Genomic DNA, 12,942 nt, shown 5'->3' on the forward strand with positions numbered 1-12,942 from the left:
GTCTTGAAAAGGAGCTGGAGTGCCTAAAACCTGTAAAGACCGTTGATATTCTTCTTATCAAATTAGAACAGTTTCAGTGAAGAGTAAACTTGGCCATTTATAGGATTAAGAATAGAAGGCGCTGTTTAAGTACAAGGGGTTCCTCTCGCATGTGGGCACCGTATCATCTAAATTAGGCAGAACCGTGAAGTAATCTTCCGGACACCTACAAAAACGTGTGCTCTTCTCGGCTCAGCAAACGATGATTTCGGTTTGCGGAAGGCTGGAGTCTGCAGAATACCATATCAGAGTGGTAATGCTACGTTGGTCAGACAACGGTCGCTGTTCATGAAAGGTGCGCGATACATAACCACCACACTACCCTATCACAGACCTGTATGTCAGCTACAGCCAAACATTGAATCTCGGCGGGACATCCAAGGAAATACTCTGCTATGAATATCTTGGCCACGACGAGGTCAACCTAGGATTTAATTTGAAAAGAATGTGTGAAAATATGTCTGACATGATAATGTTTGGAAACCTGTTATTTCTCTGATATTTTTAGAAATACATAATTTTATACCTCATGGAATGTCCAACGACAGTTAGTTTTACTTTTCTGGCATCTGAATTGTAATTCCGCAGGCCCGCAGTTTGATAGACGGTGTGCATGCAAAATCACCGTTACACATGCGCCTGTGCGCTTCAGGCTGAGCAATACTCCACAGAGGATTTTAAACGCAACAAAGGGCTCTCATACAGAAAAAACCTTTGCGCGTGTGCTACCGCGCCAAATTTCAGTATAAGGTCAGCGACGTGTAACGCATTCTCCAATGTAAAACTCGTCTCAAGTTGGCTGAATGGTTGTGAACCGAAATATAGTGGCTAGGTTTCGGCTGCTCACGGATGCAAGCTCGAAGGCATACGAGTGATGCACACAAAGTTTTACATAACACTACGTTCAAACAAAGTTGTATCAGTTCCAAACCGATGGCAATAGCTAGAAGTCGTACGACAGCTGCTCATGAACGATTTGTGTCGGACGCTGTCAACTCTTGGGATCTAATAGAACAGAACCTTGTGCATAAAGCCATTGCAGAGTTACTATTGTGCCGCGTTGTGCTGCGTCAGAGATTAACAGATATCTTGATGAGTGAGATATTAGTAAGCAGTAAGCATCATAATTCACTGTGCACCCGTCTACTTTTATTTACAATATACACCAAGCTTTAATTGTGTCAGTGCGTCAGTCTTTTACTTCCGTAGGTGTGTAATACGAAGCAGCAAGCTCACCGTGAAATGCAAGGACTGTGACGAAAGCATGTTTGGTCCCCAGTCCCATATCGGCCACACCCCTCGTTTCCCTATGTACTCGTGTTGGGTGGAAACTGCATGGTGCGGTTCTCCTCTCCCCACATCGCCAACCTATCCCTCCGACCCGTCCCACTTGCCACCTTCACACCAACCTCAGAGAAATTGTTCAGGACGTTCTGAACAAATATATAACCTAATCCGTGAAACAAATTTAAAATTTCATTTACAGAATTTCATAGCGCTATTGACACAAAACCTGACAGAGTGCGCGTACGCTGAACGTTCTGAGAATATGAATATTATGACACACCAATACAACGCGGTGCTGAGTTCACAAATGTGTAAAGATGTGGACTTCCGTCGAGACCGCCTTTATTTTAGTTATTATTTTCTTTTATTACATATGTAGTTTTCTATTTTGTGTATGTGTGTGTGTGTGTGTGTGTGTGTGTGTGTGTGTGTGTGTGTGTGTTTGTGTGCCTGTGTGTGAGCGACAGAGAGAGAGAGAGAGAGAGAGAGAGAGAGAGAGAGAGAGAGAGTTTCGTAAGTTTTGTTCTTTCATCTGCTACTCCCCTCAAATTTTGGCCTACACATGTTCCCAAATATGTAAATGGTGCGAATATTGCTTCGAGTATGAACAACGGAAGGTTTTTTTCTGCCAGTGCCGAACAGAGCTTTGTCACTCGCAAGAAATCGGCAGTTAAGAGTTTTCTTACCTCTTTTCAGCTGAGAAGAAATTTAATTTTACTAGCGAGCTCCTGTGAACGCGAACGCGTTATGCAGATCATGGTGTCTCTTGTGTCCATCTTGAAAAGGTAACCTGAAGATGCCTAAATGAGGCGAACCGCTTCGTGGATATATATATATAATTGCAACCAATACTGTTTTTAACCAGTACTGTTAAGCACTGGTTTGCTGTATGCCACATATCGACTGGAAGAATTTTTATTAGCGATGGTTCGAAGTCGTATGGAATACCAGGAGAAATGCCAACACGTTCCAGGGACAGAGAATAATTAATGAAATGAGAAGGAAGTGTAAAATCAGTGTGTAATCGTTGTCTTTCTTTTTCTTGGAGAAGGGGGCGAGTTCGAGAGGAAGGAGAGATGGATTTTAAATCGAGACAAATTCTCTTTCTGAAACTACACTCCTGGAAATTGAAATAAGAACACCGTGAATTCATTGTCCCAGGAAGGGGAAACTTTATTGACACATTCCTGGGGTCAGATACATCACATGATCACACTGACAGAACCACAGGCACATAGACACAGGCAACAGAGCATGCACAATGTCGGCACTAGTACAGTGTATATCCACCTTTCGCAGCAATGCAGGCTGCTATTCTCCCATGGAAACGATCGTAGAGATGCTGGATGTAGTCCTGTGGAACGGCTTGCCATGCCATTTCCACCTGGCGCCTCAGTTGGACCAGCGTTCGTGCTGGACGTGCAGACCGCGTGAGACGACGCTTCATCCAGTCCCAAACATGCTCAATGGGGGACAGATCCGGAGATCTTGCTGGCCAGGGTAGTTGACTTACACCTTCTAGGGCACGTTGGGTGGCACGGGATACATGCGGACGTGCATTGTCCTGTTGGAACAGCAAGTTCCCTTGCCGGTCTAGGAATGATAGAACGATGGGTTCGATGACGGTTTGGATGTACCGTGCACTATTCAGTGTCCCCTCGACGATCACCAGTGGTGTACGGCCAGTGTAGGAGAACGCTCCCCACACCATGATGCCGGGTGTTGGCCCTGTGTGCCTCGGTCGTATGCAGTCCTGATTGTGGCGCTCACCTGCACGGCGCCAAACACGCATACGACCATCATTGGCAACAAGGCAGAAGCGACTCTCATCGCTGAAGACGACACGTCTCCATTCGTCCCTCCATTCACGCCTGTCGCGACACCACTGGAGGCGGGCTGCACGATGTTGGGGCGTGAGCGGAAGACGGCCTAACGGTGTGCGGGACCGTAGCCCAGCTTCATGGAGACGGTTGCGAATGGTCCTCGCCGATACCCCAGGAGCAAAAGTGTCCCTAATTTGCTGGGAAGTGGCGGTGCGGTCCCCTACAGCACTGCGTAGGATCCTACGGTCTTGGCATGCATCCGTGCGTCGCTGCGGTCCGGTCCCAGGTCGACGGGCACGTGCACCTTCCGCCGACCACTGGCGACAACATCGATGTACTGTAAAGACCTCACGCCCCACGTGTTGAGCAATTCGGCGGTACGTCCACCCGGCCTCCCGCATGCCCACTATACGCCCTCGCTCAAAGTCCGTCAACTGCACATACGGTTCACGTCCACGCTGTCGCGGCATGCTACCAGTGTTAAAGACTGCGATGGAGCTCCGTATGCCACGGCAAACTGGCTGACACTGACGGCGGCGGTGCACAAATGCTGCGCAGCTAGCGCCATTCGACGGCCAACACCGCGGTTCCTGGTGTGTCCGCTGTGCCGTGCGTGTGATCATTGCTTGTACAGCCCTCTCGCAGTGTCCGGAGCAAGTATGGTGGGTCTGACACACCGGTGTCAATGTGTTCTTTTTTCCATTTCCAGGAGTGTAGAAACTGATAAGTAAGAGACATGTAAGGTCCATATTCTTTCTTAAGCGACTATCGTATTAAAGTATTTCCTTTTTAATAAAGTCTTTGGTACGGCACTAAGTTGGCTATGTATCTGTCAGCATCGCTCAAGCGTAACATATCGCAACGTTCATAAACGGTCACAGCTCGCATGTCATCCACACGGTTAAGTGGAGTTCAATGAGGCAAACACCTGCTATGTCGACACAGCCACAAAGAGACAAGAATGCTGAGTGGTGAGCCTAGTAACAACGCTACAGGTCCCCTTAGTTTATCCACGTAATATTTTTAACATCATTCTATTAATTATCCATTGTTGTCTCACAAAACGTAGGGAAGATGGGTTCAAATGGCTCTGAGTACTATGCGACTTAACTTCTGAGGTCATCAGTCGCCTAGAACTTAGAACTACTTAAACCTAACTAACCAAAGGACATCACACGCATCCATGCCCGAGGCACGATTCGAACCTGCGACCGTAGTGGTCGCTCGGTTCCAGACTGTAGCGCCTAGAACCGCACGGCCACTACGGCCGGCCATAGGGAAGAGACTGGTGTCCAATCGTACATGAGTAACATTAAACTGAACCCAGAAAGTCGTAAATTTAGCATTTTTGTATGAATACGCAAGGATTACCAGCGACAGGCGCATGCATAGGACATACTAATTCCAACTGGGAGCTGAGGCTGGCATAGCACTACAAGTACTTTGCACTGTTTCCAATATAAACCTCAATTCTTGACCGGAACCCGCACCTGCACCTGTGTTTCCTACAACGTTTCCAACTTGTATATTACAACGTAAGAGAAAAATATCTTTTGTAGGTAATCATCTCACGTATTTAATTATGACGACGTCTCTAATTTACGAGTTGTAAACGGTGATAACTGAAGCTGTTGGCAACGCAGTGTAAATAACACTATGTATTTTTTTGACATTGAAGTACTATCAGCAATAACAAAATACTGAATTACGATGCCTGTGCTTACGTACACTACATTAATCGACCTACCTTAAGCAACATCATTCGTTGTGACTGCACAAACATGAACGTCCATCAGAACACGGCAGAAAGGAAAATGCGCGATGATGGGGAATGGTCTCTGTTCACGCAATACCCAGACAAGCACCAAAGGGACATTTTAACTTACTGCGCTAACCAAGATTAACTTTCAGTTTTAACTAAGGTAGTAAAATAAGGAAGTTTCATATATATTTTTTCTTCTATGCATGTCTGGCATTATGTTGCTCCTCATAAAACGCGTAAGAATTTCAAGCAACATTTAATCATTTGCTATTATCCAGAACAGAAAACATTTAAGCCAAGCCGGATGATTGTACTTTTCTTAAATTCTGTTCCTAGGAACACTGTTTGTAACATTAGTTGACATCCTGTATATTAATACACACATCTTATATTATAGTCAGAAAGATACACATTCACAGTATTCTAAGCATATGTGACACAACGAAAGCACTCGCTTTTACACCATTCAGAATGTTTCATTTGTCTACAGGGAATGAAAACTGTGTTTGATGTAGACGAAATTAGATTTTCTACAAAGAACAGGAAAAAACCTCCGTGGTTAAAGATAGCTGTAGGATAAAGGCTGGGTTAATGGCAGACTTCACTAGCTTCTCATTAGATGAAAACAGTGATTGCACCTCTGAGGAGATTCATTTCTTGTAGGAACTGAGAAGTAAAGTCTCCTGGGAAATACAGGATGTCCGAGACGAAACTCCCGTATTTCAAACAATATTGTACCAAACAAAATAAAAAACCCAGACGGTATTGTTGGGTGTTAGATGTTGCCTTAGCGACGGAATTTTATTATTTATTATATAAATTTCATTCCTTCATTTATTCCCTTTTTATTTCAGGAGCTGAAAACGAAATTGGAAGATTTCGAGACAACTGAAAGCAGCAACGAATGTTGGAAAAGCACGAGGTATATGGTGTTATGTAGAACAACGATCAATTAATGCAGTTATACGATGTTTCCGTACAGAGAACTACAGAAACTCCCCCGATGCGACGAGAATCAAGACATAGATATCAGCGTTGCTAGAGATCTGTTGTCGAGAGGCATGGTGGTGGATCGTCAAGAATATTAAAACAGATTGTTAATCGCATTTCAGATAAATCTGCAAGAAATCATAAGACATCCCGTCGTATCGAGTCACGTGAGCTTGGTCTCCCAAAGGGAACAGCCCACTATGTGGTAGACAAGCGCCTCAAGCTTGAGTGATACAACGTGCGAGTACTACATGATGTGAAACATGACAATAAACCCAAACGAGTAAAGTCTACCTAAGATATTCTTTAGCGCATAGACATAGGCAACAGCTTCTTGGCTGAGATTATGTTGTCCGATAAAGCAACTTAAGTGGAAAAGTCAACAAACACAATATGCGAATTTGGAATAGTGTTTATATTTATGAGATCAATACCAACGAGACACAACAAAGGTCAAAGTCTGGTGTGGCTTAATATGAAATTATTTGACCTTTTTTTTCCTTGCAGAGGCTGGTCAATCATATCCTGAAACTTTGGTCCATGTTGTGTTTCCTCTGATAAGATGTAGGTGGCCACACTTCCTCCTCCAGCAGCATGGAGCGCCTCCACACCGTCATGTAGATGTTCGTAACGCAGTCATTGAGGAATTACCACAAAAATGGATTGGGAGAAGTGGTCTAATCCCATGGACACCACAATACACTGAAGTTACGCCCATGGATTTCGTCTTCTGGAGGTACTGGAAATAATGTGCGCAGTACCAATACGACAACTGTGAAACAACTTCGTGGAAGGATTAGAGCTACAATCGAGACAGTTACTCGAGATATTCTAAGGTAGCCTGGAGACCAACTGAGTATCGGACAGACATTATCAGTGCCAGCCGTGGGGCATATGTAGAAATGTTTGACTCAATAAACAAAATGTCAAAAGTTTGAGCATCCATGGTTGTAGGCTTATATATCTTCCTTATGTATCCAGTACATGCTGTATTACAAACATTTCAAATTACTTTTCTTGATCTCACTCACGGAAGTGATATTTAGGCCAACTACTTAGTATTATTCGCACGATGCGGCAGTACGTCGATTTATTTACTGCTGTTGCTGGCTTGTCAGTTACGGATGCTATTCTCCCCATCATCAGTGTGAAGACCAAGTATTTCTCTGACAAGGGCCTTTTCGTCCTTTGTGCCAACTGAACGCCGTGACGAGCAGTAATTGACAGAAGGACTCCTTGCGCTGTCACTACAGTATCCTTCCCTGTCCGCAAGTCGTGGATAACAGCCTGTTACCAGCTAGCGCTCGTCAGCTGCAGCTGGGCCAAGATTCCAGCGATACAAACTGTCACGCAGCTGGAACAATTTCTTTCGGCAGCATCAGCACGAGCTACAGTATCTTCCTGTGCTTTTAGAGCTGTATCTTGTATTTCTCGCCATTTTTGGAACATCTTTTTTCTCCGTTGACAAAGTAACTATGAAGAGTTTCCATTTTGTAACTAAATTAGAGCCCATTTAAGTAACAAATCTATGAATTTAAACTTGAAATTCTTCTTATTTAAAGCTCTGTCTCTATATACACACATTCGTCAAATATTAAATTAATTTAATGAGATTCCCTTCAGTTGCACAAACGATTTTTCAGTCGATGGCTGGTTTCAGAATGTTAAGATACCTTCATCAGGTAACTGTAACGTAGACAGGATTGGAGAGCAGACTAATGAAACAAGGTGACTTACTTATTGTATTTGGTCATGCATAATGAATATTAAGCTTAATGCGTATCGTGCGTGACTAAATAGTCTGCCCTTCTGTTTTTTCCAGATATGTAATACTGTATTCCTTCCCTCTTCTCTTTTGTACGTTACAGTTTTATACATATAAAGAAGGGATTTTAAGATCCAGAAACCGGTCGTGGATTGAATAAATCATTAGTACAATTGTAGCGGATCTCTTTGAATTAATTAGTCATATCTCTCAGTTGTGGATGTCCTACATATCAAACCTTGATCGTGTAATACGTTCTCACACTTGTAACACAGGGGTTACACTGTTTATAACTATTTATGTTCCTTTCTCTGGAAGCAATTGAGCCAGCGATGCATAAACGAGTCACAGTTAGAGTTTTAGGAGACCATTTCTTCCTATGATATCTCGTAAACAAAAAATATTATTTTGCAAAAGCTTGAAATTTGAGGTAGCCGACGGTGCCATATGAGCTGAATCGAAAAGTGCAGGTCCATTGATGTACTGGGATTCGACAAAAAATGGAAATATTGCGACAGACGCATGCTTGAACATAAAAGCGGATGATAGCCAAGACTGCAGATATCTCTGTTGTGTTTTACCACGAACGGCACATTTGCAGTCCCCTCACTGCGTTGCAAGTGCCAGACGTGTTTCGGACACTGTTCTGTGTAGGTGTGAGTGGATTGTGTCGGAACCGAGTGATTTGGGACGTGGGCAAACTGTTGGTGCTTTTATGACGAGTGCATTCGTAACCAAGGGAGCCGAAGTAATAGGTGTTTTATGAGATACTGTACCGAAAATTTACGTCGCATACAGGAAGAGCGGAAAAACATCAGCCACTAAGTCGCAACGAGGACAAAAGTGTGTGTATTGTGATCGTAATAGGCGGTCACTGAAGAGGACGGTCACGAAAAATAAAAGGAGGACAACTACAGAAGCCACTGCAGAAGTGAATGTCACACTCGCGAATCCTATCAACGCGAAAACAACACGAAGGGAGTCCACATAAGCAGGAAATTTCAGGGCGACCTGGGATTCCGAAGCCACTCATCAATAAAGAATATGCACGTCACTGAGAAACGTGGTGCCGAAGTCATGAACCCGGTACTACGTAGCTATTGAAGAAAGTCATTGGGTCAGATGCGTTTTGCTTTTCATTTCTCCGAACCTCTGGCACAGATTACATTCTAAGAGTGAAATATAGAAGGTTTTCAGTAATGAGTTGCGTAGCCATATCGTGGTCTGCAATGTGTCCCACGGTTACTCTGAAAGTTCGCATTAGTGCCATGAACTATGTGCTGTGTTCGAAGTTGACAGGCCACCATGATGATGATGGCTCTGAGCACTATGGGACTTAACAGCTATGGTCATCAGTCCCCTAGAACTTAGAACTACTTAAACATAACTAACCTAAGGACATCACACAACACCCAGCCATCACGAGGCAGAGAAAATCCCAGACCCCGCCGGGAATCGAACCCGGGAACCCGGGCGTGGGAAGCGAGAACGCTACCGCACGACCACGAGATGCGGGCAGCCAGGCCACCATGCTGATCTCATTGTCCAGGACTAGCCTTGTGTGAGTGAGGAAGAAATGTCACGTCTCCTCTGGCCAACAAAGTCCCAGATTTGAATGTTATTGATCCTTTGTGCTCTACTTTGGAGGAAAGGTTTCGTGATCGATAGCCACCTCCACCTTTATTTCCTGATGTTGAAACTACTTTGCCGGAAAAATAACACGCAGAATCAGAATTAATCCACTCCGAAACGACAGGAGCTGTTTTAAATGTCAACGGGTTTCTGACACCTTATTGGACATGGTAATGTGTTGTGTTTTTTTTGTGTTTTCGTGCTTTTGTCCAACACCCGTCGCTGGTGTGTGACTGTTTGACGAGCGGATGCGTCTAAGAAATGAACATTTGACTGTCAGCTTTGTTTGCAAGTACTTGTCGCCTAGTCTTGTACACACTGAAATCCCTACGTCAGAGTACCGCAGTACGCAGCTAGGCATGTGAAAACAGAATGGCGCAGCCGTTACTCATCGAAGACAACATTATAGAGCCGGCCGGCCATTGTGGCCGAGTGGTTCTAGGCGCTACAGTCTGGAACCGTGGGTTGCTACGGTCGCAGGTTCGAATCCTGCCTCAGACATGGATGTGTGTGATGTCCTTAGGTTAGTTAGGTTTAAGTAGTTCTACGTTCTAGGGGAATAATGACCTCAGAAGTTAAGTCCCATAGTGCTCAGAGCCATTTGAACCATATAGAACCCGCCGGAACAAAATTTTGCAAACCTCTGGACTCCGGTTGGTAGATAATACCAAAGGTACTCCGCTGATAGTAGCACATTTTCTGTCCACCTGAAATCACAAGAAGACTGCTCATTACATGGGAAATTTTGGTCAGAAATAGCAATTAAAAAGTACTCTATGCAGTAATGTGTAAAGTAACAACATCCGTACAACATTGCTGCTGGGGAGTTACAGGTAATCAACGGCTTCGAAGGAGGTGGCGAGGTTTTTTACCACTGCGCAGTCGAATCATGCCACTCATTCCAGAGAACTGAGGTGCTCGATATAGGCGAGTCAGATGTTCCCAGTGCCCCGATGAATCTGGATTAATTTCATACTCCCAGATGCTCCTCTAAAAACGTAGCAGCACGCACCTCTTAATTATTATTACGGCTGCTCCGCCCTCGCTCACGGGGTTTCCCCTGCCCGTCGGTCCGGCTCATATTTCCGCGCAAAACACTTGACGCTTCCCGTATCTGCTCCCACCTCCGCCCCCGCCAACAATGCTGCGCGCTCCATTTAATACCGCCCCCGACTCCGCCCTACATTCCCGACCCCGCCCGGCTCGCGGGAATTCATGATTATGGTCTTAATCCCCGCTCGTTCTGCTGCCGAACGGCGCGGAAAAGCAGTTGTAAACAGCAAAACACGACCGTAAATCATGTATTTCACGCCTCTGTAGCTGCGAAAAGCAAAACAGCGTAAATATTCTGCTCTCACAGAGTCGCCATACGCACGTTCCATTTAGTTTCAGTAATATCTGGGTCGTGGTGCAATGCTGCCGTAAGACTTTTTTCACCGAATGTTCGAAACGCAGTCTTACATTGCTGTTCTCTTGGGACGTACGAGGATCCCAAAAGTGGGCTATTATCTATTCCACTCCTGCAACGGAGTATGAAGAGAAGTATTAGAACAGGTTCCCTCTCTTTCACACAGAGTTTTCTTCTTTTTTGGAGGGGGCGGGGGCTGGATTTCGGAGGTGTTCGCTAGTCTCTAATACAGGGTGATCAATAAGTCAGTCCAAATTTGAAAACTTGATAAACCACGGAATAATGTAGGGAGGGAGGTAAAAATTGACACACATGCTTAGAATGACATGGGGTTTTATCAGAACAAAAAAAAGCGAAAGAATTGCTAGACACGTGAAAGATCTCTTGCGCGCGTCGTTTGGTGATGATCGTATGCTCAGCTCAGCCGCCACTTTCGTCATGCGTGGACTCCCAGGTCCCCAGACCTCAGTCCGTGCGATTATTGGCTTTGGGGTTACCTGAAGTCGCAAGTGTATCGTTATCGAACGCCATCTCTAGGGATGCTGAAAGACAACATCCGACGCCAATGCCTCACCATAACTCCGGACAGGCTTTACAGTGCTGTTCACAACATTATTCCTCGACTACAGCTACTTTTGAGGAATGATTGGGGACATATTGAGCATTTACTGTAAAGAACCTCATCTTTGCTTTGTTTTACTTTGTTATGCTAATTATTGCTATTCTGATCAGATGAAGCGCCATCTGTCGGACATTTTTTGAACCTTTGTAGATTTTTGGTTCTAATAAAACCCCATGTCATTCCAAGCATGTGTGTCAATTTGTGCCTCTCTACCTACATTATTCCGTGATTTATTCAGTTTTCAAATTTAGACCGACTTTTTGATCACCCGGTACGTAGCCTACCTAAATTGATACTTTTGCTATCATAACTCGCAAGCGAAACGGTTATTGGCCCAGATATTTATTTCCTTCTTATGTTTAACTAAATATATCTACATTTTCAAATTACAATCGTAAAAATAACGAAATACAGTTTAATTTGGTTTTTGAAACAATATATTGTTTTCCACAGTCAGATAAAATCTACACGAAAACCGCGGTTACAGACGATTGTCGAAACAGGCTGTGTGGCTTATCTATATGTACACGTGCATTTTCACTTCGTACACTGTTCCACAGTGTGTGGCGGAGACATTAACTTGACTACTGTCGTGAATACTCCCAGTTTTAAATTAGCGTACGAAGCGGCGGGGGCTAGGATATGATGATGATGATGCTTGGTTTGTAGGGCGCTCAACTGTGTGGTCATCAACGCCCATACAAAGTCCCAAATGATACACAGTCCAAGTTTTATACAGTCAAATCGAAACCCTATCACGAATGATAATGGTGATGAAATGATGAGGACAACGCAAATACCCAGTCTCTGACGAGAAAATCCCCAAACCGACAGGGAATCGAACCCGGGACCCCGAGAGCCAGAGACGGCAACGCTAACCACTAGTCCACGAGCTGCGGGCAGGGGAGTGGGGAAGGTAATAGATATCGATAATTCCCTCTTAAGGCTAGATGTTTTCTAGTGTTACTGTCTCCAGGCTATTATGAGATGAATGTAGTAGGTGGTATCTACAGCTACATCTACATCTATACACTGCAAATCACCGTGAGGTTCATAGCCGAGAGTACGTCCCATTGTAGCAGTCATTAGAATTTCTTTCTGTTCCATTTATGCGCGGGAAAATGATTGTTGAAGTGCCTTTGTGCGTGCAGTAATTATTCTGATTGTGCCCCTATGTGAGCAGCGATGCGTAGAGGATATGAGTAAGTACCCCCACTGGTTCTGAAGTATTTCCATAGGTGTTTTCTTCACTTAATCCACGAGCATATTCTGAGTTCTCATAGCAATTGTCCACAAGAAAATCAACATACAGCAATCCTTAAAACAACCTGTCAAGAGAACCACAAGTTCCATAAGTCAGTAGATGAAGAACCTTATTTCTTAAGGAGATGAGCAAGCTCACTGTTCCAGTCTTTTTAACTGAGGAGTCTTGCTCATACAGCCTCAATCTCTTTGTGTCTGGAACTGCAAAGTGTTATGTCCTGTGTAAGTTGAAAATGTATCAGCAGAACATGACGTCATGAAGAATGATCCCGTAACATGAGGTTACCTAAATCGATCTCTCTGACGTACACCACACTCCGACTAAAACTCAAAAGAGATTACGTTATCATT

The sequence above is a fragment of the Schistocerca serialis genome, chromosome 7 (assembly GCF_023864345.2).
Source record: "Schistocerca serialis cubense isolate TAMUIC-IGC-003099 chromosome 7, iqSchSeri2.2, whole genome shotgun sequence".
Taxonomy (NCBI): domain Eukaryota; kingdom Metazoa; phylum Arthropoda; class Insecta; order Orthoptera; family Acrididae; genus Schistocerca; species Schistocerca serialis.